General features: G+C 37.0%; 1 long non-coding RNA gene and 1 pseudogene across 3 annotated transcripts; one reads left to right on the forward strand and one right to left on the reverse strand.

Annotated features, from left to right (window-relative positions):
• Positions 1-283: 283 nt before the first annotated feature.
• LOC109458013 (uncharacterized) lies at positions 284-27,859 on the reverse strand. Of its 3 annotated transcripts, none has more exons than XR_012490486.2 (5): positions 27,591-27,859; positions 22,817-22,899; positions 19,523-19,647; positions 18,327-18,401; positions 284-1,933 (listed from the first exon to the last, which is right to left on the reverse strand). It is a non-coding gene; the product is annotated as an uncharacterized LOC109458013 (long non-coding RNA). The 3 variants fall into 3 exon arrangements; XR_012490484.2 differs by having other exon boundaries at positions 18,327-18,405; positions 27,591-27,855; XR_012490485.2 differs by lacking the exon at positions 284-1,933 and adding an exon at positions 13,861-16,208 and having other exon boundaries at positions 18,327-18,405; positions 27,591-27,855.
• Positions 12,355-13,576, forward strand: LOC109458074 (calponin-3 pseudogene; annotated as a pseudogene).

Below are 27,859 nucleotides of genomic sequence, written 5' to 3' on the forward strand. Positions count from 1 at the left end.
CCAAATTTGAAGCAGAGTCCTCAGAGAAAATGGAAAATACATTCCCAAACAGTATTTCCTGACACAAAACTATTACTTCAACAACCCAGAGGATGGATTTTTTTAAAATTAATGTTTATTGGAGTAACAATTGTTAGTAAAGTTACATAGGTCTTAGGTGTACAATTCTGTAATACATCATCTATATATCACATTCTGTGTTCACCACTGACAGTCAGATCTCCTTCCAACACCATATATTTGATCCCTTTTACCCTCATCTACCCCCCCCCCCCAAACCTTCTGGTAACTTTGCAACAACATGGATGGATCTTGAGATTATTATGCTAAGTGAAATAATTCAGACAGAAAAAGTAGAGAACAATGTGATTTCACTGATATGTGGTATATAAAACTGAAAACAACATAGGAACAAGACAAACAAATGAAGAAACAAAAACTCATAGACACAGAGGATGGATTCTTAAAAAAAACAAAAACAAAACAAAAAGGAAGATAGAGTCTCTTCTCCTGTGACTGATTCCACTGTGCTCATAGACATGATGAAAGGCAGTGTAACAAACATTCGCCCTGTGATTCTTATTAGTGGATGGATCAACGTGACTTTTTCAGACTTTGTCACAATCAAGGTCCATTTCCACTGACCCTCCGTTTTAAGCCTATGCTACAGCAAGGACTCAAACTACTCACATTGGATGCATCCTGGGGGAGTTCTGCATCCTAGTACTTCCTCAATGTCTTGGGGCTTCAGAGCATTTACTCTCTGATTCTGGGACAAGACAATGCCGCGGACCTATCACAGATGAGGCAGAGTGGGAAGATTTGGAGCTGACAGATTACCAGCGGGCACTAGATGATGTGTTAGAGCTCATGGTCAAAGACTTCCACTTTGAAGGCATGTTCAGAAAGGAATTATAGGTCTCTATTTTTTAAAGACCAAGCAAGGATTAGCTGCATCGGGAGTTTGGAGTAGCACTTAACCTTGTAAGTTTCATTTGCGCAGAAGCCCCTCAAGATAAACAGGATGCTTGAGCTGGTGGGTGTGCAGCAAGGTTCATTCTTATCTGAGCCGGTTGCCCTTTATATTTGAAGCTAGAGGAAATACGCATACGCGGAATGTCTGCTGGGTGACTTATCCAGATGTCTTATAAGAACTGAACCATATACAAAAGCCTTCTCGCAATCTCTTCAAATTGTTTCTCATTGGTATAATTCCTTTGTCTACTATATATATATTCCAGAAAGTATCTCCCTAGTATGAATTCAGTGATGTACTTTAAGTATTGAACTAAGCCAAAAGGACTTCCCGTATTTGTTACATTCAAAGGGTTTCTTAACAGTATGAATACTCTGATGTACTTTAAGGCTTGAACTAAGCCTAAAAGACTTCCCACACTTGTTACAATCAAATGGTTTCTTACCACTATGAATACTCTGATGGTGAGTAAGTTGTCCATATACACTAAAGGCCTCCCGCATTCCTTACACTCACAGGGTTTCTCACCAGTATGAAATCTATAATGTATACTAAGTCGATGGCTACTCCTGAAAGCCTTCCCACAATCTTTACACTCACAGAGTTTCTCACCAGTATGAATTCTCTGATGTATTTTAAGTGTTCCAATGTCACTAAAGGCCTTCCTACATTCCTTACATACATATGGCTTCTCACCAGTATGAACTCTTCCATATTGAGCAAGGTTTGAGGCATGACTAAAGGCCTTTCCACATTCCTTACATTCAGAGGGTTTGTCACCTGTATGAATTCTCGTATGTATTCTAAGGTCTGTATGACGATTAAAGGCCTTGCCACACTCCTTACATTCATAGGGTTTCTCTCCATTATCAATTCTGTGATGTGGAGTAAGAGATGAATGTTTTGTATAGGTGTACATTTTTCCATGGCTGAGTCTTTCATATCTTGATCCCAAATCTAAAATAAGTGAGAAAAAAAGCTGTTTCCTTCACTAGAATATGTTCTACAGTAGTAATTAAAAGACAACTGAAAATCTCACCCATTAGAGATGATTTACGGAACTCTAAATAACAGTTATAAAACTTGAAAACATAAAAAGTGAGCTTAGAAAATAGTAAGTTATGCAGTAGAGTGCTGGTAAATGTTTAACAACCAGCTCTACACACACACATACACAGCCCTGATTTGGAGTGTTTGCCAATGTCGATGGTGTAAATACTCCCATCATTGGCAATTTTAAGCTATCAATATAATGTAATTAAAGCCAGACTTAGGATGATATATAAAATTTGTCCCTAGAGAGCCAGTACCACCCAGCTTTAACATACCACTTCCATCATAATATAAACATATAGATATATAAAGATTTTAAAGGCACCTATTTATATCTGATCATTCTTCAATTACAAGTCCCTGAAAAGCACACATTTCCATCACTGTACTTCCCCTATGCATAGCCATGCGTTTTTCTGACTCTTCAGTTACGATACCCAGAGTCTTTACTTAGTTATCCTCCCCTGAGATTTTATACTGTATCATCCCTACAGCTGTTCAACCTGTTTTATTATTTCATATCTTTTCTCGAGTCGTCTTTAGCTTTCCCTTTTAACCACGGTCAAACATTCTGGTAGTCCTCAACAGAGTATGTCAATCAATTTTCTGACATATACCAGGTATACATACTAGTTTTATGGTATTTTGAACATTTAGGGACTTTGGGCAAAAAAAGGGGACCTGAATGATATAAAAGAGCTTAGAGGAAGAGTGTCAAGAATTATGTGAAAAAGAACTGGCAGTTGTGGGTTGAAGGATAAAAAGTGTATATAAAGCTCTATCTTCAGCAAACTTTAGTTTACTTTTTTTTTTAAATTGGAAAACAGTGTGTTTTTCAACGACATTTCATGTAAATGTCGTTGTTTTCATTCTAGTTGTTGGGGGCGCAGCTCAGCTCCAAGTCAAGTTGTTTTCAATGGACTTGTAGAGGGTGCAGCTCAATCTAGCTGTGGAGGGTGCAGCTCACTGGCCCATGTGGGAATTGAACCGGGGACCTTGGTGTTATGAGTATCATGCTCTAACCACTGAGCCAACCGGCTTCCCCAGCAAACTTTAAAGTGCTTAATGAGGGGACTGTGGCTTGGGGCAAAAAAAATATCTTCCTGTAACTAAAGTATGGTATGTGCACAAAAAGTTGAAATAATATTAACAACATTCTTCAGAATAGGATGACAATGGAAATTAGTAACAAATATTAGAAAACAAAAGCTCTTCCATGTGGAAATGGAAATGCCCTCTCCAAAAATGTTAAATCACTGTGCAAAGAAAAAAACTGAAATGGAAAAATTCTAGTAAATGACAATGCAGAAAATAAGCACATCAGAATCTTGGGCATTCAATTTCACCACTGAGAGAACTCAAAACTTAAAATAATTATCTCTATAAAAGAGAGTGAGTTGTGGATCAAAGCCCAATATACAGAAAATAAACAACAAAGTAGAAAGAATAAGGATAGAAGCAGAATATCAGTTAGAAAACAGTAGCATTAACAAATAAATCAAAGAGTTGGCGCTTTAAAACATTGTTACAGGAACTATTAGGTAAACCAATCAAATAAGAGAGTAAAAACAAACAAAAATAAGAAAAGAGGAAAATAAGAACTACAAAGGAATTTATTTAAATGTACTACATGAATACTTTAATAAGTGTGGGTAACTTTCTAAGAAAATTCATCAAAACTGACAAAAAAGAGAAAGCCTAAACTAGCCAGATGTTACGGAAGAAATAGAAAAAAGCTGCCAGAAAAGAGAGTTGTAATGAGCATACTTTAACACCTATATTTAATACCTATATTATAAAACCTATATTATAATTTCTCAACATTTGTATCTAAAATATGCATATAGGATAGCTGGACAAAGGGAAAATTGAAAAAGCGAACAGGAAAGGTGAACCTAGAAATCTTATGCCAAAATGAGAGGAAAACTTCAAAGACTAAAGAGTTCTATGATTGGCCCAAACTGCAAAAATAGTAGCATAAAAATGATTATAAAACATGCAATAAAAAGCAATGAATCAACAATGAAACCACAAGAGATAAATTTCTCACCATTAAATAACTCCTTAACGGAAGAAATTCTAGTTCCAGTACAGTGGCATTAAGTCCCTACAGCACACACCCCCCTCTGATTTCAACTGTAAATGCGTGACAATACAAAAATTAACCACATAGGGGGCCAGCCCGGTGGCTCAGGCGGTTAGAGCTCCATGCTCCTAACTCCGAAGGCTGCCGGTTCAATTCCCACATGGGCCAGTGGGCTCTCAACCACAAGGTTGCCAGTTTAATTCCTCGAGTCCCGCAAGGCATGGTGGGCTCCGCCCTCTGCAACTAAGATTGAACACGGCACCTTGAGCTGAGTTGCCTTCTGGATGGCTCAGTTGGTTGAGTAAGGCCTGCCGCTTTACGGTTAAGATAGGGTTAACAGCCCTGGCGGCCCTGAGTTCAAAAACTGTTACTTTAAAGTCAGAGTAAGATTAACAGCCTAACAGCCTTGAGCTTAAAACATCCTAATGGCCTAATTGTTAGTTCCAGGATGTGGGCATAGAGACCAGGTGTTTTATCTCCTGATATAGAAGCTTTTTGAAGCGTATCTATTGTAAACTCTTTGAAGCATAGCAATCTGCACTCCCTAAGACTTTAGGAATTACAGAATGTCTTAGTTATGTAAGAATTGAAGTCCATACTGTACTCCCTAAGACTTTAGTAATTACTAAGCTCCTAAAACTGCTATAAAAACCCTTAGCTTTGTAGGCTAGGGGTCCTTTGTTAAAACCCGCTGCGTCGGGCAGAGACGGGGGACCCCAGCTAGCTGGAAATAAACCTCGCTGTGTGACTTGCATTGTCGTGTGTGTCTCTGTCTTTCTGAGGGGTGAAAGATTCCCGGACTTAACAGTTGGAGCGTAGGCTCTCAACCACAAGGTTGCCGGTTTGACTCCCGCAAGGGATGGTGGGCTGCGCCTCCTGCAATTAGCAACGGCAACTGGACCTGGAGCTAAGCTGCGCCCTCCACAACTAAGACTGAAAGGACAACAACTTGACTTGGAAAAAACGTCCTGGAAGTACACACTGTTCCCCAATAAAGTCCTGTTCCCCTTCCCCAATAAAAATATTTTAAAAAATTAAAAATTAAAAATTAACCACATAAGGACTGTTAATAAAAAGGATTAAAAAATACAAATTGGCATTTACAAAGTAGTCATGAGAATGTAAAGAACAGCATAGGGAATATTGTCAAAATATTCTAATAACTACATATGGTGTCAGGAGGGTACTAAAATTTCGGGGTGATCACCTCGTTAAGTTATATAAATGTCAAAACACTATGCCGTACACCTGAAATTAATATAATATGGTATGTCAAGTGTAATTGAAAAATAAAAAAAATATTTTAACCTGGTGAAGGAAATAGACATACAAACCTACAAGCACAGAGAGTCCCAAATTAGATGAACCCAAACAGGCCCGCACCAAGGCATATCATAATTAAAATGCCAAAGTTTAAAGACAAAGAGAATCTTAAAAGCAGCAAGAGAAGAGCAGTTAGTTACCTACAAGGGAGCTCTCATAAGACTGTCAGCTGATTTCTCAACAGAAACTTTGCAGGCCAGAAGGGACTGTCAGGAAATTCTCAAAGTGAGGAAAAGCAAGGACCTACAATCAAGATTATTTCTACCAAGCAAAGCAATCATTTAGAATTGAAGGACAGATAAAGAGCTTCTCAGACAAGAAAACACTACAGGAGTTCACCAACACCAAACCAATATTACAAGAAATGTTCAAGGGGCTACTTTAAGAAGAAGAAAAGATTAAAAGTATGAATAATAAAGTGGCAATAACTACATATCTATCAATAATTGCTTTAAATGTAAATGGATTAAATGCTTCAATCAAAATATAGGGTTGCTGAATGGATAAGAAAACAAGGCCTATACATATATTGCCTACAAGAGACACAGTTCAGATCAAAAGACACACACAGACTAAAAGTAAAGGAATGAAAAAACTATTTCACACAAATGAAAACCACACACACACACACACACACACACACACACACACACACACACACAAACTAGCTGGGGTAGCAATACTTATATCAGACAAATAGACTTTAAAACAAAGTAGATAAGAAGAGACAAAGAAGGGGCCGGCCTGGTGGCTCAGGCGGTTGGAGCTCCATGCTCCTAATGCCAAAGGCTGCCGGTTCAATTCCCACATGGGCCAGTGGGCTCTCAACCACAAGGTTGCCGGTTCAACTCCTCAACTCCTGCAAGGGATGGTGGGCTCCGCCCCCTGCAACTAACAACAATGGCAACTGGACCTGGAGCTGAACTGCACCCTCCACAACTATGATTGAAAGGACAACAATTTGACTTGGAAAAAATCCTGGAAGTACACACCATTCCCCAATACAGTCCTGTTCCCCTTCCCCAATAAAATCTTAAAAAAAAAAAAAAAATAGAAGAAGAAGAAGAGACAAAGGACCCAGTAATCTAACTTTGGGTATTTATCCAAAGAAACCCAAAAGACTAATTTGAAAAGACATATATGCATCCATATGTTCATTGCAGCATTATTTACAGTAGTCAAGATACGGAAACAACCTAAGTATCTATCGATAGATGAATAAATACATATATATGTATATATACAATGGAGTATTATTTGGCCATAAAAAAACTGAAATGAATGGACCAGACAATGTTGAGCTGAGTTACGTAACTCAGAGAAAGACAAATACCATATGATTTCACTTATATGTGGAATCTAAAAATCAAAATAAACAAAAAACAAAACAAATCCAGAAACAAACTCAAAGACAGAGAACATTCAGGTAGGCCAGGTGCTCTGGCCTACCTGAAAGGTCGCTGCAGCACATTCCTGGACACATCGCCTGAGCCCATTTCAGCCCTGAACAAAGGGGGCATCACTGCATGCAACCAGCCTCACCACCAGGAGCCACTCCAGCTCGGTAGGCCAGTGCCCCAAATGCCTCAGGCACATACTCAGCTCCAAGTGGCCTGCCAAAACCTCCGGGCACACAGCCTACTCAGAAGCCATTTCTACATCAGGCCACTTTTTCAAGGCCGGGATGGATAATTATTTTGTCTAATTCATATAAACAACATAGAAAGTCAAACAAATGAAAAGACAGAAGAATATCTCTCAAATAAAGTAACAAGAAAAATTCCCAGAAAAAAACCCTAAGAAAACAGAGGTAAGTAATTTGCCTGATAAAGAATTAAAAGAAACGGTCATAAGGATGCTCACCAAACTTGAGAGCAGAATAGAGAAACTTAAGGAGAACTTCAAAAAAGAGTTCAAAGGTACAATAAAGAAAAAGCAGATCTGAAAAATACATTAACTGAAATGAAAAATACATTAGAAGGAATCAAGAGCATATTAGCTAATAGAAGAACTGATCAGCAACCTGGAATACAGACTAGTGAATATCAACCAACTACAACAGCAAAAAAAGAAAGAGAATTTAAAAAAAAAAAAAAAAGAAAGAAACCAACAAGGATAGCTTAACAGATCTCTGGGAAACATCAAGCTCTCAAATCAGCATTATAGGGATCCCATAAGGAGGAGGACAGAAAAGAACAGAAACTTTAAGAAATAATGGCTGAAAATTTCCTAATTGGGAAAGGAAACAGACATCCAGGCTCAAAAAGCACAGAGAATTCCAAACAAGATGTAACCAAAGATACCCAACCAAGACATATTATAATTAAAATGGAAAAAGTTAAAGATAAAGACACAATCTTGAAGGAAGCAAGAGAAAAATAACAAGTTACATACAAAGGAAACCCCATAAGGCTATCAGCTGATTTCCCAGCAGCAACTTTACAGGCTAAAAGGGAGTAGCAACACAGCTTTTAAAGTGCTGAAAAAAGGAACCTAAGACTCAGAATAATTTACAAAGCAAGGCTGACATTTCAGAATTGAAGGATAAAGAGCTTCCTGAACAAGCAAAATCTAAAGGAGTTAACCACCATTAAACCAGCTTTACAAGAAATGTAAAGGGCCTTCTTTAAGCAGAAAAGGCAAGGCCATAAACAGAAATAAGAAAATATGAGAAAGGAAAACAACCTCACGGATAGAGCTAATTATTTAATAAACATAGTGAATCAGGCATTTAAAATGCTACTACTGAAGGTACAAAGAAAAAAGTATCAAACTTAACTCAAACCATAATAAGTAGTTAGGAGATACAAAACACAAAAAGATCTAAAACATGACATCAATAACATAAACCACTAAGGGGGGAGGAAAAATGTAGTCCTTATAGAATATATTTGAACTTAAACATCTATTAGCTTAAAATAGACAGCTATAGATACAGAACAATATACATAAACCTCATGGTAACCACAAGCCTAAAACCTACAAAAGATATACAAACAACAAAGAGAAAGGAACTGAAAGCAAAACACTACAGAAAAACAGCAAACCACAAAAGAAGGGAACAGAGAACTACAAAAACAACCAAAAAACAATTAATAAAATGGTAAAAAGTACACACTTATAATAATTACTTTAAATATAAATGGATTAAATGTTCCCATACAAAGACATAGGATGGCTACAAAAGCAGTTCTAAGAGGGAAGTTCATAGCTATACAGACCTACCTCAAGGAACAAGAAAATTCCCAGATAATCTAACTCTACACCTAACGGAACCAGAAAAAAGAGTAAACAACACCCAAAGTAAACAGAAGGAAGGAAATAGTTAAGATCAGAGCAGAAATAACAAAATAGAAATTAAAAAAATAGAGAAGATCAATAAAACTAAGAGCTTGTTCTTGAAAAGATACACAAAACTAAGTCCTTTAGCCAAAATCATCAAGAAAAAAAGAGAGAGCCCATATAACTAAAATCATAAATGAAAGAGAGGTTACATCTGACACCACAGAAATACAAAGAATCATTAAAGGATACTATGAATAGTTATATGGCAACAAATTGGACAATCTAGAAGAAATGCACAAATTTCCAGATATATAACCTTCCAAGACTGTACCAGGAAGAAATACAAAATCTAAACAGACCGATTACTAACAATGAAACTGATGCAGTAGTCAACAAACTTGCTACAAATAAAAGTGCAGGCGGGACTAGACAGCTTCACAGGTGAATTCTACTAAACATTCACAGAGGAATTAATACCTAACCTTCTTAAACTATTTCAAAATTGAAGAGAAAGGAATGCTTCCCAAACTCATTCTACGAAGCCTGCATTACCCTGATACCAAAACCAGACAAAAACACTACAAAGAAAGAAAATTATAGGCTAATATCCTTGATGAACATAGATGCAAAATTTCTCAACAAAAATATTTGCAAACCGGATTCAACAAAACATTAAAAAGATTATACACCAATACCAAGTGGGATTTATTGCAGGGATGCAAGGATGTGAACCAATCCCACTTCTGGGCATTTACCCGAAGACATCCAAAACACTAATTCGGAAAGATATATGTATCCCTGTGTTCATTGCAGCATTACTAGTAATAGCCAAGATACGGAAGCAACCTAGATGTCCATCAATAGATAAATGGATAAAGGTATGGTATACATACTCAATGGAATATTACTCAGCAATAAACAAAAAATGAAATCTTGCCATTTGAGACAGCATGGATGGACCCAGAGGGTACTATGCTAACTGAAATAAGTCAGGCAGGGAAAGACAAATACTGTATGATTTCACTTACATGTGGAATCTAAAAAACAAATGAACAAATAAAACAGACCCATATATATAGAGAACAAGCTGACAGTTGCCAAAAGGGATGGGGATGTGGGCAATGAGAAGGGAAAAAAAGATTTTAAAAGATACTACATCGACAGCAAATAAGGTACCCAAAATTATTAGTCATTATGGAAAAGCAAATTAAAACCACATTGAAATGCTGCTGTATACTTATTCGAAAGGCTAAAATTAAAAGAGGATGTCCACACCCATTATTCAAGAAACAGAGGATCCAGAGCTCTCTTACAGCTGAATGTGAAATGGTTAACAACGCTGTAAAACAGTTCCCTACAATTTTAAATTTACAATCTTATGTATCTGACTCTAAATCTGAAAGCTTACAAATTTAAGTACATACCTACCATACAAATCAGGCATTCAACACCTAGGTACTTGCCCAAAAGAATGAAAGCATATAGCCATATAAAAATTTATAAACAAATGTCCATAGCATCCTTATTTGTTATTGCCAAAAACTAGAACTGTCCATCAACAGATAAATGGATAAACAAATTGTACTATCACCAAATACCAGAATACTACTGAGCAATAAAAAGCAGCAAACTCTCAATACAACACAGATGAACCTCAACACAATTATGTCGAGTGAAAGAGGCAAGACGAGAAACTTCCCACTGTATCATCTTTATACAAAACTTGAGATAAATGTCAACTCTATTGTGACAGAAAGTCGATCAGTGCTTGCCTAAGGAAGTTGTAGGGGGAGAGAAGGACACGGAAACTTTTGGGTATTATAGCAGGCTAAGAACATGCTGCTACTCCCCCCATCCCAGATGTATTCAACTTTAAATACTATCTTATGTGAGTTAAGGATCTCAAGAGGAGGAGCTTAACCTGGATTATCTGGTGGGATCCAAACGCAAACATGGGTACCTTTTAAAGAGAGGCAGAATTTTGAGAGAGCAGAATGCAATATGACCCTGGAAGCAGAGAATGGAGTGATGTAGCCACAAGCCAAACATTATCTGCAGCAGCCATAAGCTAAAAAAAAAGCAAGTAATGAATTCACCTTTAGAGTGTCTGCTGACACCTTTATTTCAGACTTTTGAAATACAGACCAGTGAGACAATAAATTTGTTATTTTAAACTACCTGGTTTGTTGTAATTTTCTATAGCAGCCCTAGGAATCTAACATACCAGTGAGAAATACGTTCATTATGTTGACCACGGTGATGATTTCATGGGTGTATTTAATAAAAATTTTATGTTACAAAAGGAAATCACAAAATTAGAGTATGATGATTTTGCAACTTTCAGTGAATTAAATTATGTAGGCAGTGAGAATTGGCTTCTAACATCACAAAAGGAGACAATCAAACATGAGGTGACTTTAAAGAAAAGAACATAGCAGTTTTAACCTTTTCAAAAAGAGTAAACCCGAGTCTGCCAACTGACAGGATGTTCAGAAGAAGGTGCTTAACTATACCTTTAGTATACAGTCAAATCCAGATTGAGTTTCTATACAGTATTAAGCTATGAATGCATACAGTGTAACTCTACATAGCTGGCCAAAGAAAAACCAGGGAGTTTATAATTTGAGTAAATACCAGAGAACATATTGGAAGAAGATATCTGAAAGCCCAGAGAGATTATCAGTTTAATGACATGTACCTTGAAATGACAAAGATAATGGAATTAGCAGACAGGACGTTAGAAATTATTGTAACTATGTTCAAGTATTTAAAGGAAAATTTCAACACAGTATGAGTAAAAAAAGGGATGATATTTAAAAAGAAACCAAATGGTACATCTAGAGAAAAAATATATAATATCTGAAATGAGTATTTCATTGGATGTTATTTAAAGTGATTAGATATTAAAAAAGAAAACTTCAGAAAACAAAGACATAAAATCTCTTGCAACTGAAACAGAAGAAAAACAATGGGAAGAAAATGGGACAAAAATTCAGTGGCTAATGGGACAGTATTAAGAGGTCAATTATATGTATAATGGAGACCCACAAGAAAAGGTGAGGCATAAAAAGTAAAAATATTTTAACAAAGTGGATGAAATGTTTCTATATTTGAAATAAAATACAAATCCACAGATCAAAGAAGTTCAGCAAACTCCAAGCAGGATAAACACATAAAAATCCTCAGACCAAGACACTCCTAATCAAATTGATGAAAACAATGATAAAAATAAAATCTTCAAAGTGACCACAGGAAAAAAGACATGTTAGATAAAAAGAAATAAGTATAACAATGACCACAGAAATTCTACCAGCCAGATGGCCACTGAACAAAATCTGTAAACTGCTGAAAAGAAAAAAAAGTCAACCTAGAATTCTATACTCAACAAAAATATCCTTCAAAAAAAAAAAAAAAAAGAAAAAAAGAAAAACTTTTTCTGAAAAACAAAACAAAACAATGAAGGGATTAATCAGTAGCCAACCTGTATTACACAAAATGATAAAGTTCTTAACCAGAAAAGAGATAATACCATATTTAAAAAAAGTGGAACTACCCCAAACAGAATGAACATAAGAAATCGTACCTATGTGAGTAAAAATAAGAGACTTTTATTTTATCATCTAATAATTTTTTTAAAAGATAGGTAGGACCCAGTTGGACCGAGGCACCGCACACACCCCTCCACCACCCAGGGAGACCTCTGATCCTCTGGCGCTGTGGCCACTCCTCGGGGCCAGGAGTGGGGAAGCCAAGTGTGAGAACCCCTGTGCAGAGCGAAGCCTCTTCCCGCTGCCAATCACCATGACTCACTTCAACAAGGGCCCTTCCTACAGACTTTTGGCCGAGGTCAAGAACAAGATTGCTTCCAAGTATGAGCATCAAGCAGATCTTTGCAATTGGACAGAAGCGACTGGTATAAGCTTTGGCATCAACTTTCTGCTGGGCTTAAAAGACGTCATAATCCTCTGCGAACTCATAAACAAGCTAAAGCCAGGCTCAGTGAAGGTCAACGAGACCTCGTTAAACTGGCCTTAGCTGGAGAATAGTGGCAACTTTCTTAAAGCTGTTCAGGCTTATGGTATGAAGCCACATGACAGATTTGAAGCAAATGATCTTTTTGAGAATGGAAATATAACGGAGGTTCAGACTACACTTGTGGCTCTAGCAAGTCTGGCTAAAACAAAAGGCTTCCATACAACCACTGACATTGGAATTAAGTATGCAGAAAAACAAAGACGCTTTGATGAAGGAATATTAAAAGCTGGCCAAAGTGTAATTGTTTTGCAGACGGGAACGAACAAATGCGCCAGCCAGCCAAGTATGACAGCTTATGAGTCCAGGAGCCATCTTTATGATCCCAAAAGGCCAACTGATAAACTTTTTGATCAGACCACGATTAGTCTGCAGATGGGCACCATGATTAGTCTTCAGCCAGGTGGGGGTGTTAGTGCCAGGTACCAGCAGAGACATCTATGATCAGAATCTAACCTTACAACCAGTGGACAACTCAACAAATTCTCTACAGATGGGTACCAACAAAGTCGCTTCCCAAAAAGGAATGTGTGTATGGGCTTGGGTGGCAAGTATATGATCCCAAATACTGTGCTGCTCCAACAAAACCTGTCATTCACAACAGAAGCCAAGGAACAGGAATAAATAGGCCAGAAATCAGCGATAGCGATTACCAGGCAGAATACTGAAATGAGTACTGTGGCGAGTACCAAGATGACTACGCCAGAGATTACCAATATGGTGACCATGGCATTGATTATTAGATTCACAGAGAGGAGCTCAGGATTTAGCTCATTGTTTTTATTCGTGAGAACCAAGCTAACCCTAATTTTTATCTTGTCTTCCTAAAACACTATTATGCTTATTGTACCTAAAAGAAATATTGCTTTACATACATTCCCTTTTCCTTTTTCTGCCTTTTCCCTAAATAGTTGCCTTTTAGTGCTGTATTGGTTAAATCCCACAGCATAACCAATAACACTTAAACAAAGTAAAAAGGAATACTGTGAAAGGGGAGTACTCTTGTACAATTATTTTATTACAGATCTATGCATTTTTACAATCTTCTACTTAATTATGTTTTCAAACAATAGGAAGTTGTTGTTTTCTTTCACAGTTTAGTGTCTAGTTTCTATGTGGAAGACTAAACTCATGCTTACAGCTAAGGTGGTATTTACCAACTAAATTTAAGATGCAACATTTTAGAAATTTACATATCAATGTTTCTACAGTATTGTTTGCTAACTTTTAAATAAAATCATGAGATAAAAAAGATAAACGACTGTTATGTGAGTCAGAGTTTGAAGAGAAACACAACCACTTGAAGATACATAATAAGGGATTTACTCAGAAAACTAGTTATTGTAAAATTTGGCTAAACAAGTCTATATACAAGGTGTGATCAAATAACATGGTGAATGTTTAAATAAAAACTTATTACAGTAAGACACATTGCCATTAACGACCTCCAAAATACTCCCCCTCGCTTCGAACACACTTATCCCATCATTCTTGCTACTTTCTGAAGCAGTTCTGGAAGTCTTCTTTCATAAGTTTCTTTAGTTACACTGTTGTGGCTGCCTCGATGTCCTGAATCGATTCAAAACATTTACCTCTCATGGTCGTTTTGACTTTAGAGAATGAAATTTGTGTGTTTGAGGGGTAGCATGTAGATTAGAGTTAGTGACTGGTGACTAACAGGACATGAAGCTAGTATGTCAGCAAGGATCAGATCCTATAAGATTTTTGGTTCATTATGAAGAAGTATAATTGTTTATAAGAGTAATTAGGATTCCTAATCTGATTTAGGTCTTTTTTGAAAAGATTTTCACCTTTGCATTAATATAAGACTTATACAGAAGCCTAGATAGGTTATTCATTTTCATATCCTTTTCAAATATTTCTTAATTCTTATTTGTGTTAACATTTATCTCTGGGAGTTATTCCCATGGTTCTTTCTAAGTTGGTATTTAACTATTTTTAATTTATTTGAAATTTATTTGTGAATCCATTACCTGATTCTGAGTTTTTCTAATTCTTATTTGTGATCTTTCATATCTCAAAGTATTTTCTTGTTTTATAGCAGTTTTTTAATAGAATAGTATAGTTTTTCCCTGTTTTCAGGGCACTTGTTTTAGATGTTTTTATATTGTCTCTACAACTATCATTAACTTTAGTCATATAAATTCATGTATGGAATTTGATCTTGGGCTTTTTGCCATTTATATGTGAGATTAGTTTTCCTCAAATTTGAGAAAGGAGTCAAGGTTCTGGATACCTTTTCTAAATTTGTGGTTTTTACAGCTCCCTCTTCTGTTTCTTTCTTTTAAGTGTTCAAATTATGGCTTGGGGAAGCAATGGAGCTATTCAGAAACATAGTTTTTTATGCTATTACAATTAAGTTGGTATTAATCTGATTTAGATTGTTACAGAATGAGATGTTAATTGTAATTCCCATGAAAACCATTAAGAAAATAACAAAAATTGCATAGCAAAGGAAACAATAAAGGAAATCAAATGGTACACTAGAACATATTTATTTAACACAAAAGAGTAATTAAGAAAATGAGGGAAGAAAAGGCACAAGACATATAGAAAATAAGTAACAAAATTTTAGATGCAAATTCTACTAGTAGTTACATTAAACATAAATTGAGTGTGCACTCCATTTAAAAGACCAACACTGGCAGAAAGGATTAAAAATAAAAACCATGGGGCCGGCCTGGTGGCTCAGGTGGTTGGAGCTCCATGCTCCTAACTCCAAAGGCTGCTGGTTCGATTCCCACATGGGCCAGTGGGCTCTCACCCACAAGGGTGCCGGTTTGACTCCTCAACTTCCTCATGGGATAGTGTGCAGCGCCCCCTGCAACTAAGATTGAACATGGCACCTTGAGCTGAGCTGCCGCTGAGCTCCCAGATGGCTCAGTTGGTTGGAGCGCATCCTCTTAACCACAAGTTTGCCAGTTGGACTCCTGCAAGGGATGGTGGGCTGCGCCCTCCACAACTAAGATTGAAAGGACAACAACTTGACTTGGAAAAAAGTCCTGGAAGTACACACTGTTCCCCCAATAAAGTCCTGTTACCCTTCCCCAATAAAATCTTAAAATAAATAAATAAAAAACATGATCCAACTGTAAGAAACACATTTGTAAGAAACAAATAGGTTAAAATAAAGGGTGGAAAAAGATACAAGTATGCAAAGTAATCAAAAGAGAGCTGGAGTGGTTTTACTAATATCAGAAAAAAGACTTAAGGCAGAAAGTGTCAGTTGAGGCAGACGAATATTTTATAATAAAAGGGTCAATCTATCAATATAATATTAGTAAATATATATCACCTAACAACAGAGCCCTAAAATATAAGAAGCAAACACTCGGGGAGTCCAGTTGGCTCCGCTGGTTAGAGTGCAGTGCTCGTAACACCAATGTCACCGGTTCGATTCCCACATGGGCCAGTGAGCTGCGCCCTCCACACCTAGATTAAAAACAACAACTTGACTTGGAGCTGATGAGTCCTGGAAAAACACACTGTTCCCCAATAAATATATATATATATATATATATATATATATATATATATATATATATATATATATATATATATATATATTTTAAAGCAGCAAACACTCAATAGAAAGAAGGAAAAAATAGAACATTCAACTATAATTGAATCTCACTTTCAATAATAGATAGAACAACTGGACAGAAAATTATGAAGGCTTTAGAAGACTTTAACAAAATTATAAAGTAAGTAGTCCTACCACAATTCAACAGAATACCCTGCCTAAAAACAATGGGATATACATTCTTTTTAAGTACATATGGAACATTCTCCAGGATAGAACATATATTAGGCCATAAAACAAGTGTGGTCTCTGACCAAAATGGAATGAAATAAATTAGTAACAAGGAAATTTGAAAAATTTAAATTTAATAATGTGTGAAAATTAAACAATACACCCTTAAGAAACGTGGGTCAAAGTAGATGACAAATGAAATTTAAAAATACTTTGATGGGTGAAAATAACAGAACATACCAAAGTTTATGAATACAGTAAGAGGAAATATATAGCTATATTAAATCCCTATGTTAAAAAAGATTTTAAATCAGTGAACTAATCTTCTGCCTTAAGAATCAAGAAAAAGGGGCCAGCCTGGTGGCTCAGGTGGTTGGAGTGCCATGCTCCTAATGCCGAGGTCGCCAGTTCGATTCCCACATGGCCAGTGAGGTGCGCCCTCTACAACTAAGATTGTGAAGAACGGCTCTTCCTAGAGCTGGGCTACTGTGAACAGAACATCCAGCGAAGGACTGCCTCAGCCGGGGGGAGCTCAAAGCTCATAATACCAGCATGGGCCAGGGAGCTATGTTATACACAACTAGACTGAGAGACAATGGCTTGAACCGGACTGGGTGGGGGAGGCAGAAGAAGGGGTTAAAAAAAAAAAATCAAGAAAAAGAAGAGCAAACTAAACCCAAACCAGGCAGAAGAAAGGAAATAATAAAGGTTGGAACAGAGATCAATGAAGTAGACAATAAAAAATGAATAGAGAAAATCAACAAACCAAGAGTTTCTTCTTTACCTTTTATAATTTTTGCTTTTATGTTTAGATCTATATCTATTTTGAGTTTATTATTATGGTGTGAGTAGGGTTCTGGACTCGTTTTTCCCTACAGATACTCTTTTTCTAAAAAAAACTTCATTTGTTTTTTTTTTTAGGGGAACAGGACTTTATTGGGGAACACTGTACTTTCAGGACTTTTTTCAAGTCAAATTGTTGTCCTTTCAATCTTGGTTGTGGAGGGCACAGCTCAGCTCCAGGTCCAGTTGCCGTTGTTAGTTGCAGGGAGCACAGCCCACCATCCCTTGTGGGAGTCGAACTGGCAACCTTGTGGTTGACAGCCCATGCTCCAACCAACTGAGCCATCCGGGGGCTCAGCAGCAGCTCAGCTCAAGATGTCATGTTCAATCTTAGTTGCAGGGGGCAGTGCCCACCATCCCTTGCGGGGCTCGAGAAATCGAACTGGCAACCTTGTGGTTGAGAGCCCACTGGCCCACGTGGGAATCGAACCGGCAACCTTTGGCGTTAGGAGCATGGAGCTCCAACTGCCTGAGCCACCAGGCAGGCCCCTAGATACGCAGTTATTCCAGCACCATTTTAAAAAAAGAATTTCCTTTCCCCATTGGATTGTTTTGACACCTTTGTTGAAAATGAAATCGTATGATGTGTCTGCTTCTGGTCTCTATTGTGTTTTTCATGTTGGCGCAGAAAACGCAAGTGTTGAGGTAGGTTTTTCATACATGACCTTTACCAAATTGAGGTAGTTCTGTTCTTAATTTGCTGAATCTTTTTTATTCTGAATAGGTGTTCAATTTCTTTATCTGAAGCTATTGAAATAGTTATTTTTCAAAACTTTACATTCAGTAAAATTCACTGAATATCTCATGCTGATATTTCCTCTCCACATTACAAACCTTTTCTTCACTGAGAAGGGAGCTTTCCAACCAGTGTTTCAAGGATGTGTTTACCAAGTGTGTTTACCACCTGAGGTATCACTTACACAGATAACTTCTCCTGCCTGACTTGTTCTTACCTGTACACCACCTTCTTGTTTCTTCCCTTACAACCATACAGGGATGTTTTCCTTGCTCCAATAAGGTAATTACATCTGGCTTAGAAATGGAATGGCCGGCGTACAAAAAACAAAACAAAAACAAAAGCCACAGAATGGAGAAATAAGTTGCAACTAGTTAAGATTAAAATTATAATAATCAAAAGGTCATAACAATATTGAGTATTTTAGGGATGAATGAGAGAATTGAAGAACAAGAGATCAATTAGGTAAGGTAAAGTTTTTATTTTGCTATTTGTTTACAATTTAAACTCATATGTTCTCTAACTCTAGAGAGCAAGCATAATGTGGCTGAAGACACAATGTGGAGCCTGGGATCAATTCCTGCCTTTGCCACCTTCCAGCTGGGTCTGACCTTGGGCGATTCACTTAAACCCACTATATCTCAGTATTCTCACTTGCAAAAAGGGGATAATAATAGTACAGTTGTGGGGATTAAATCAGTTAATCCTATGTTATTTTTATTAATTAAATCACACAATATGCTTAGAATAATGATTATTACAGAGTAATCACAATGTTAGCTATTAACATTATTGCTATGTTCTTATATTATTAGAGTACACAAGAAAAGATAGATATAAGATATTCATTGCATTTTGAATGTAATTTTCATGGATGACGACTTTCAACTACAAATCAGATTAACTTTATTTTAGAAAACAGACTGCTTTTGGTAAAGTGAATTCCAATTATCCAATCCACCATTATATAATTGTAGAGGCTCTTTTGATAATGAGAGCAATTCAAGACCCTATGTGAAGTTGATTCCCCTGAAACTGGATCAGATAATCAAATGGAGTATTATAGCAATTTGGAGCACAAATGAAAAAGAAACGTGAATCCTTTCACAATGGTTATACACTCTGTACCACAGATTTCTCAACTAGCTGGTTGGTCATTATAGAAGAGAGGCAAATACAAAGAAACAGAGGAAGGTGTGAATGTCATCGAAGGATAGGTAAGATGAAGGCATTTCGTGGAGTTGCCACTTCTAACCTAACAAAGCTCAAACCACTTTTTTGGGAAGAGGGAAAACAAACTTAACTATTTTCTTTAAAGGCAGCCCTGAAAATTGCAGTGGAAAAAACCTATAGACTACTTACTACACAGTAGACTATAAATTAATCTAAGTTATTTGAGGCTGATAAACATACCCAGTAAGACCAAGTTACCATAGTTCTCCATCATCAGGTCCCAGTACAGTCTTCTGAACAAGGTCCAGACATTCCCATTACTGCTGAGAAAAGTCTACGGCCACATCTCTGAATGTCAATGATCCCTGAAATAGTAAATAGATGTATTACTGGAGAAATTAAAGAAAATACTTTGAAAGTGGGAGCAGAGGAGATGAAAGACTTCTATGCAGAAAAGAAGAATATGGAAAGCAAGTAGGCTGGCAATCTGTGATGTGGAAGGAGACTGAAGCAGAACGTACACATATTTTTGAAGAAGCCTGCTGACACAGACAAAACAGCTTCCAAACCCCGGGGTACTTCTAAATATCAGAACCCTTTGGAAATTGTCAAAATGTTTTCCTACAAAATTTAAAAAAGTGCACAAGGAATAATGTCCAAATGATACATTATGATGCTCATAAATTCTCAATAAATGTGAGTTGAGTTACTGAGGAATATTTTAAGGGAAGAAACTTTTTTATTTTATTTTATTTATTTTTGGGGGGGAGGGGAAGAGAAAATTTTAATCATGAGCTGTTTCTCTCTAATTTCTAGAAAACTGGGTTGCATAAAATTAAGACTTTCTTCAAGCATTATGTAAGATATTACCATAAGGATTTTCACTTGTTTCAGTAAATTCATGTTTAGTTGGCACATAACATTACATTTTATAAATATATCAGATTTAAACATTTATACAGTGAGTTTGTACATTTGGAAGGTCTTTCCCAGTTCTAAGATTCTGTTTTCACCTACTACAAGACAATTAAGTTCACGAACTCATCCTCAAAAAAGTGCTACATAGCTCATTGCTGAATATCACTATGGTCACCTTCAAGTACTCCCCTTAGGAAGCTATGCATCAATGCCAGCGCCGAGTCTACCCTTCAAAGCAATTTTGGAACTCTTTTTCTGGAATGGCCATCAGAGCTGTCATCGTATTACCACTGATGTCCTGAATGTCATCAAATGTCTTTCTTTCAATATTTCCTTTATCTTCGGGTAAAGAAAAAAGTCATTGGGGGCCAGTTCAGGTGAGTAGGGAGGGTGTTCCAATACAGTTATTTGTTTACTGGCTAAAAACTCCCTCAGACAGTGCCGTGTGAGCTGGTGCATTGTCGTGATGCAAGAGCCATGAATTGTTGGCGAAAAGCTTAGGTCGGTTAACTTTTTCATGCAGCCTTTTCAGCACTTCCAAATAATAAACTTGGTTAACTGTCCTGTTGGTACAAATTCATAATAAATAATCTCTCTGATATCAAAAAAGGTTAGCAACATTATTTTGACTCTTGATTTGGACTGATGGAACTTTTTTGGTTGTGGAGAATTGGCTGACTTCCACTGTGCACTTTGACGTTTTGTTTCAGGGTCATATTGGTACACCCACGTTTCACCACCAGTGGGAACATGACCCAAAACATCGTCTTGCCTCTCCAAAAGGTCTTGACAAATTTGACTCTCCTTCGCTTTTGTTCATCGGTGAGCTCCTTCGGGACCATTTTTGCACACACCTTTCTGAAAATGCCAAGATTTTCAGTTAAGATTTTCCTGTTTCTCTATCGATGTTTACTTGGTTTGCTATGCTTCTCACAGTCAGCCAACAATTTTGAAGCACTATTCGACGAATTTTTGCAATTTTTTCATCAGTCTGCTCGTTAATGGTCGCCCTGACCTCTCTTATCAGTGATGCGTTCTCACCCTTCAGAAAAATGTTTAATCCATTTGTACACTGACATTTTCTTCATGGCATTATCCCCATAAACTTGGACTAACATGCCCCTGATTTCACTTCTACTCTGGCCAAGTTTAACAAGACATTTAATGTTTGTTCGGTGCTGTAATTCAAGCTCAGACATTTTCATGACGGCACACAAAAACATGCACCAACAATAATGAATGCCACTCAGCAAGACACTGCCACACGTCGACACAAACATAGCTGTGAGACAGTGATATACCAAGGTTCTGAAACCTTGCTGAGCTGTTTGTACAGTACTGCCAATGTAAGTTCACGGTGGCAAGTTCTCAAACTTAATTGTCAGACCGCGTATATATAATAATATTTATTTTTGTTGCCATCTACTATTTTTCACTGAGCGACTTCCTTATTTTGAGTGTGGTAGGTAATTTCATTACGGATGACCTCCATCTCCTGGTATTTATGTCCTTGTGTAATCTCGTCTCTTTGAATGTGGGCTGAATGTAGCAAGAGTGAATTGTTTTTAACAAATCGAATATAGTACACGTGATGGAATGTCACTTCCAACATTAAGTTATAAAAGACTACAATTTCCACATCGCCCATCCTCTCTTGCGGTCTCACTTGCTCACTCTGATGAAGCTCTCATGTTGTGAGCAGCCCTATGGAGAGGCCACAGAACAATAGACTAAGAACAGTCTCCAGTCAACAGCTACTGATGAAGCGAGGCCCTCGGTCCACTGCCAAGAAGAACTATATCCTGTCGACAACCACCTGAATGAGCTTGCATGCAGATCTACCCAGAGTTGAGCTTTAAGATGACACAACCTTCATCAACACCTTGATAGCCTTGTAAGAGTCCTAGAGCAGGACAGCCAAGCTAAGCCATGTCCAGATTGCTGACTCACTGAATCTGAGAGATAAATGTTTACTGCTTTAAGATCCTACATTTTGGAGTAATTAATTATGCAACAGGTAATACATTCAGTCAAGGGATATTGAAGAAGGCTGGAATTATATAGATGTCACCCAAGCTTAACAAGTCTCATTCAACAAAAAAATAGCCTTAGTATTATGTTTCATGGCTTTCCTACCAAGCCCATGACCACATTGTCATATACTCATCCATACAAAGAGTGAGATTTCACCCTATATTAAGATTCAGTTCATTAAATGACAAATTCCACTTCGTCTACTTGGAAATCTCAGGTCTGAAGAAAATTTCAATTATCATGGATAGTTAAATATAACCATTTGTCTCCATCTCACCAAATCACAGACCTGACCCACATAGCATAAACTTTTACTTCAAAGAACTTAACCCTTTACTACTCCATCACTGTACTTAATAGAAACATGGGCACTTAATTTGCTCAGCAATTACGTGAATACTAGTTAGTTTACAATGGGCCACATAGAGACCGCTAGGTAATGTGGCATCACATTTCACTGGAATAAGAGCTGGGAAGCAGGTTACTTTTTTCTTTTAGGAACCTTCAGAAAAATTAATGAAAATACTGACATGACCTAAAACACACATACATATTTCAACAAGGAGAGAAACATCAACTTACATGGGCCATGGTTTTAGACCTGCAAGAGTGGATCAGTCCTCTGGGTTCCTCTATCAGAAAAGCAAAGTCCAGAAAACCCAGACCTGGGAGAAGAGAAAGACCTTGAGACCAGTTGTGCTTTAGTTTTTCCCTACTGGACTTAAGTTAATGTTATAATTATGTTCTTCCATTCCAGGTTTCAAATCACCTCATTATCACACATAATTTGGATACATTAGTATTCTAAACAAATCCATTTCCTCATTCAATTCCTCGGAGTCTTAGCTGCAGAGTCACTTCTGCATTGAAGCCAGACTCAGGTACCTCACTAGGAAATTTTCTGGTCAATGTGCCATTGTGGTGAGGCTGATCTGGACCTGAGATTAGGCAACTCCGTCCTGCTCTGAGCAGATCTTCCTCTTTCCATTCCCATCTTCAATAATGAAACGAGGCCAGCCACATTATCCAACAGAACCTCTTTTGGGGCCTTGATTAGGTTAAGTTGACTGAAATACTACAGATGGACCGAAATGTTCAGCACTCTGAGTCTAGCAATGCTTACTAGTTAAATACATGACAAACCAACATTGTACTAGAATACAAAGTAATCATTAAATGTTAAGTTGAAAAGAATATTTAAGGACATGGAGAATGTTCCATATATAACATCAATAGAAAAATCAAGTTGACCACATATTTATTTTTATAAAATATAAAAATATATTAATCAATACACAGAGAAAGACAGACAATCATGAAACACAAGATGAAGTTGGAAATTTATATGGGGGTGACATAGTAACGTGAAATATGTGCATGCTTTTTTAAATCGCCAAATTGGAGACTTCCAAAGTTCTTTAAATACAGACTGTTTTACTAAGTGGGTTATATTTTGTTCTTTTGAATTCCAATATCTGAACTCACTTTATCATTTAGTCTCAGTTATGTTGGAATTCTGTCTACAAAAAATTGGAGAACAGTCCCTGAGTAACATGTTTTGGGAGTTGAAGAGAGTCTCAATTCAGGTTTACTTCAGATCTTTCTGAAAAAAGAATTTTGTTTCTAATTCTATCAGTTTTATCATGACATCATCCAGATAGCTGCTGAATTATCTATTAATTTTGCTATGTATCTAATATGATTAATATGAAATCTGTAAGATACAAAGGTTACAGTAAAAAATTCATTTATTGCCATACAGAACCCATGTACTCAGTATAATTTGTTCATATCCTGACTGTCATTATAGTCACACTAAAGTTTCCTTTCTGTGAAACACAAGGCAGCCCACCTAAATCTTTCCAGTGGCCTTTACCACATACTACCTTACAATTATTTTAATTCAGATTTTAACTTCCTTCACAGCTTGTAAGTACTTTGAAGGAAGCAATTATTTCTATTTAATGGTTGTATTACTCCAAGTATTACACTTTCCAGGTTTGGCATATTTTAGACAATCAAAAGAAGTATTTTTTTTTTTTTTTTTTACCACAAAGTACCATTTCTAGAAAAATTTTAAAGGAAGTAATTATAGACGTTCACAAAGTATATTGCACAAGGATGTTCATCAGAGAATAACTGATAGTCCAAAATTAGAAACATAAAAATCTTATAGCAGGCAAACAGGTTAAATATATTACGGGTCTGCTATACTGTGACATACTATACCATTATTAAGGAAGATATTAAATTGTATAATTGATGAAAACAATATTAAAAGAATTGCTCGGTAAAGAAGGCAGATTTAAAAAGGAACGTATAATTTAGGAGATGGTATCCTATTGAAATTAAGAAAACAGGCTCTGTTTTCAGACTTTCAGGAAGTAATATTGAGCTTTGAGCTGTGAGAGTTAATATCTCAATGCCTGTTTCCTCGTGAGCAAAGCTGAAATAAGAAAATCACCTACGACATATGACTATTTTGAAGACTAATCAAGATAATCCAAATAAACTAAAAAGTATATCATGATGAGTAATATAAACTATCTACCATTATTAAAGATGAAAATCTTCCCATGCCCCTTAATTTTTTATTATAAAACAAAGTTAAATTATGGTGTTTATTGTTTTTGTTATATTAAAACTTGTGCTTCTTGAGTTTACTTTCTCATAATTCTAATTTTTAAAATTTCAGGACCTACATTTGAGAAAATAGAATTCTGCTTAATAAAATCATTAGTTAAAAAAAAAAAGAGAGATTATCAGACAGGAAAAAGAAAATGTTCCCTTCCTTAGACCCCAGCAGCTACAGAGAGCAAGAAAAACTGTGTTCAGAATCATAAACCTGTTCAAAGAACTACATGATAAAATTGAGAATATTAACTGGAGAATGACTATTATTCTTCTGTACCACATGGAGATTTATGTAAATATTTATAAATATAATCCTTATTTGCTGGTATAATAACTGTTTGGAAATATTAATTCTACTTGCAAGACACCTGGAAATCAGAGATTAGTGCTATTGTTGCTGAAAGTAATGTTAAATCTCCACGTTACTAATTCTGAATGGGTGTCTTAGTAATATGGTGCCCTGGTAATTAAGTTTTAAATAGCATTTCTAATAACTAAAAGGTATAACTACTTGGAATACTGTTCAAACAAGATCCCTGGCCCTTTCCTCGTCTTCCTACATGCACAGATATGTAAAGAAACCTATTACTGGAAAACATTTCTTTTTCAAACTAAGAGTTGGACTCTTTGTCTCCCTTATTTAATCAATCTATTCTGCCAAAATCAAACCAGATATGACAAAATAAAAATTAGAAAAACATACAACAAATTAGTAAAGTGATTATCTCTAGGCAGGGAGGTTATGTTGTTTTTGCTTTCCTCTTAATAAAGTCCTCAGGAAATTATTTTTTTTCAATAAGCCTGCATTAATTCCAGCATCATAAATACAATACAAAGATATTTCAAAGTATTAAAAATATTTATAGACATCACTTTGGGGAGAGGCTATAAATTTGGAAATACTTAGCCTGCGATGAAAAATCAATGTAATTGAAATAAAAACCACTTACTTGTTCTTGAATATGCTTTAGCTGATATAATTACAGACATTTCATTATAAATAGTCAAACTTTAATGGAAAGGAAAATTCCCTTTGCAAATTAATGAAAATATGTATCCCAAATAGGTATAAAAGTTTTGATTACACAAAAAATGCTCAATAAATGTGGTTAAACCTCTTCTTTTTTTCTCTGAATAACTAAAATATCATTTTGGATATCATCCTTGTAAAAAGTTTAAATAAAATTGTCTTTTAAAATGAGCTGCATATATAATTTCAAATTTTCTTGAGTACTATTATCTACAATATGAAAATTGCTTAACAATAGATTATGGCCATTTTTTTCTTATAATGACTAATTGTTATAAACAGAAATTTTATTATCTACATAATATTCTATCTCACAGATGTCATGTGATTTTCTTAACCATTCCCATTATCTTGATTATAAATTCTGTGCAAAACCATCCCAAGGTATAACCATCTTTGCAGATCAAAAACCCAATTATAAATCTTTTGGGTTATGTATTCCTTTGAAAAATGCATTTTTACAAATATATGCAGTAATTTTCTATGATTACAAGAGGTTTGTGGTCCCCTGTAATCCCACAAATAGAAGGAACCCCTGGTTCAGAACTCCTGTTCTGGACAACTTCAGTGTCCACCTAGTCCTCCACCTACTGCTTTGACGAGCAAGCACTCATCACAATTAACTTCTCATTTTTGTTACTTCTGATTTATAGAGATCTTAAAGGGTGAATGATCCAGAATAAACACAATGTTCCAGCCTCCCTGGCTACACCCGCTGTGATCTCATACACACATGTATAAGCACAATAAAGAAAGAACAATGTGGAATCTGTACCATGGCCACATCAGGTTCCTGACGTCAGAGCTAAGGGAATGCTCAAATATATAAAGGAAACCCAAAGAACTTCCAGGGAGGACAGTCCCAAGAAGGAATCCTATTCTTGGAGTCTCTCTACCCATATGTTCCTGGAAGCCTATCTCACAGGCAATCGTGATCTAAAACTCCCAATGCAATAAACAGGTGATGTATTAGTAATAGTATTATATACCCAAAACTTATATAATGTTATTAACCAATGTTACCCCAATAAAATTAATTTAAAAAAATAAAATAAATAAGCGCTGCCGGTTGGCTCAGTAGTTAAGAGCGCAGTGCTCCTAACACCAAGGTGCAGGTTTGATTCCTACATGGGCCAGTGAGCAGCGCCCTCCACAACTAGATTGAAAACAACGACTTGATATGGAGCTGATGGGTCCTGGAAAGACACACTGTTCCCCAATATTCCCCAATAAAAATTTTTAAAAATTAAAAAAATTAAAATTCCCATCCTAACGGGACTCAAAATCTGATTTCCTAACTGTGGACCTATCTTTCTGTGGCAGGGGAACACGGCTGAGAGGAGCGCAGAAGCAGCAGCAGGGACCAAAAGCTGTATGTCATATGACACCACAGAGCCAGCGCAACCTACTGTCACATAAAGGACATGCACCCAATGTCTCCGTCACACAAGGACTGCGCACCTGTCGCAGTCTCACAACTGCGCCCACCGCACAGAGGCGCACTGCGGCCCTTCACAAGCGCCGCACGGCCGCTCACAAACACACACGCTTCCGTTCCTTCTCACACATAACAGCACCTTCTTCTACTGCTCAAACACCCACGGGCCGAGGTGGTGGGCGGACTTCCTCTCCTGCGCCCCGGGCTTTCCCGCTTTGAGCGCCTCCCGCAACCCCACTCTCACCGCCACTCACCGTGCGACGCCGGCTCCAGCGTTCGTCTGCAGTCCTTTATGTAGCGACCCACACGGATTTCTTCTTCAGATGGGTACCACACCCACGCAGCGCGCCACCAGGGACACGGAAGAGGAGCAGGAAGCCCTCATGGAACGCAGCACACGAAGCAGGGTCTGGAAAGCCGGGAAGCGAAGCACCTGCCCTGCCCGAGCCCCGGGGAATTCTGGGAGTGGCAGCCCACACTGGGCGTGCGCAGAGCGCAGAGCTGCGCAGCGCTGGAAGCACCC

Source organism: Rhinolophus sinicus, chromosome 8 (assembly GCF_057876585.1).
Source record: "Rhinolophus sinicus isolate RSI-liver-muscle chromosome 8, RSI-T2T, whole genome shotgun sequence".
Lineage (NCBI taxonomy): Eukaryota > Metazoa > Chordata > Mammalia > Chiroptera > Rhinolophidae > Rhinolophus > Rhinolophus sinicus.